Here is a 2,171-nt window from a genome sequence, read left to right on the forward strand (position 1 = left end):
TCTTCTTCGTTTGGATTTCCGGCAGTTTATGAACACCTCCGATCTCTCAAGACTAGGGTAAAAATCTGCCAAAGTTCCCCTTTAAGGATGAACTGATTAGAAGTTTGCAGTCGAAGGTCACTGACATGACAAAACAAATCTGGAGATTTGGAGATCAAGATTTGTAGGCCAGAGCATCTCTGCTACCACTTACTGCTTCTGTGATTTTCATATTGTGATTAATTGTGCAGCCTTACTTGCTGTAACAGACACATACTGAGAATCAAGAACGCATCTCTTTTTTGAAGTCCTCCATTGTTCCTGTGTTAGTGTATGATGGACAGGCTGTCCAAATGGGACAGATGAAAACAATTCTACAAGAAACTAAATCATATTTTTACCTGTTTAGTTGACTTTTTCTTCCCTTCCTGCCTCTCTGCAGTGCTCTGCTGGTTTTGCTTCAGGACAGTTTGGTCACAACAGCTGGTCCCCCTATGTTCTCTGAACTGGTCATGAAGGTAAGAAGTGTCCCAGTCCTCCTAGTCATGACTCTACTGTCCATTTAAAAAGTGCAAATCATAAGCTTAAACACCTCTTGTGTGTTCAGTGTCTGTGGAGGATGATCCGCTTCCTCCCAGAGACCATTGACAGCATAAACCTTGATCGCATCTTGCTGGACGTCCACAACTTCATGAAGGTTTTCCCCAAAGAGAAACTCAAGCAGCTCAAGAGTGATGTCCCACACAGAACCCTCAAGACTCTGCTACACACACTCTGCAAGCTCACTGGGGCCAAGGTAACACTCTCTCTCTCACTCACTCACTCACTCACTCACTCACTCACAAATTATTTGGAGTCAGTCTTATTGTCTTTATATGTATTTATTGTATTCATGCACCGATGAACAGATCCTGGACCACTTATCCATGATAGAGAATCGTAATGAGTCAGAGTTGGAGGCCCATCTGAGGCGGGTGGTCAAACACTCTGGAAACCTGTCGGGATTCAAGAGTGACCGTGGCAACGAGAAGACTGGTCTGCGCACGGTGAGCAACACCACCAACGCTCGAGCCCTGTTTAAACCTGGCATTAACAGGAGTCTTGAATGACCGCACATTTTAATGTGGTCTCAGCGATCACATCTCAATGCATCTTGGATGCATTCATACCTGTACTTACAGATGTCTTACCAGGTCTAAACAGGGTTTCTGTTGCATAATCGTGATGATGGATATAACAAGTTTGTCCTTCTTTCTATGTTTCGTTCCAGGAGGATCGGATGTCAAAGGCGAAGGTCAGTGACATTCTGTCTGAAATCTTTAAGAAGATTGGCTCCAAGGAGAACACTAAAGAGGTCAGCTCTGCTCTATAAAACATCTTGACATCGTTTGCTGCAGATTAAAACTCTTTGTCTTAAGATTTGATTGACTTATTTAACTTCAGACCATACAAAAGACCTATTGTAACAAACATTGTATGCTCCAATAATGCATCCAATCTTCCTCTCAGGGTTTGACGGAGCTGTATGAGTACAAACAGAAGTACACGGATGCAGACCTGGAGCCCTTCCTCAAAAACACGTCCCAGTTCTTCCAGAGCTACGTGGAGCGAGGCCTCCGTATGATCGAGTCCGAGAGAGAGGGCAAGGCTCGCATCCAGACCTCAGCAGGTACAACTGGAAGCTGTGACCGTGTGCGTCAGGCAGGATGAAGTCAGGATTGTCTACTGACTGTGTGTGTGTGTGTGTGTGTGTAGTGATCCCTCAGCATGGCGTTGACTCCAGTTTGAGCAGTAATAATGAAGAGCTGAAACCGGCTGTTTACTATGAGAGACTGAAGATCCTCCGACAGAGACAAGGCCTGGAAAACACCTCCAGGGTTAGTTCACTCACACACACTGACGCACACAAACATTTCTTCTGACGTTTCATATTCAAGTGCTTTTATTGTGAAGCACATGCAGGAAGTGCTGCACTATCAGCCTCTTACCCTCTTAATTCAATTCAGTTGTATTCTATTTGTATAGCGCCAATTCATAACAGAAGTTATCTCGGGACACTTTTCACTTTTAGAGCAGGTCTAGACTGAACACCTTATAAAAGTATTGACAGAGAGCCAACAGTACCACCATGAGCAAGCAGTTGGCGACAAGGGCAAGGAAAAGCTGCCTTTTAACAGGCAGAAACCTAGAAC

At 44.4% G+C, this 2,171-nt stretch overlaps 1 protein-coding gene across 1 annotated transcript in view; it reads right to left on the minus strand.

The window, feature by feature from the left end:
* Window positions 1–2,171, minus strand: part of ckap5 (cytoskeleton associated protein 5) — a gene marked incomplete at both ends in the record, with an annotated part of 27,871 nt that overhangs the window by 9,648 nt on the left and 16,052 nt on the right.

Source organism: Morone saxatilis, unplaced genomic scaffold (genome assembly GCF_004916995.1).
Source record: "Morone saxatilis isolate NCDOM2014 unplaced genomic scaffold, NCSU_SB_2.0 Contig2, whole genome shotgun sequence".
NCBI lineage: Eukaryota > Metazoa > Chordata > Actinopteri > Moronidae > Morone > Morone saxatilis.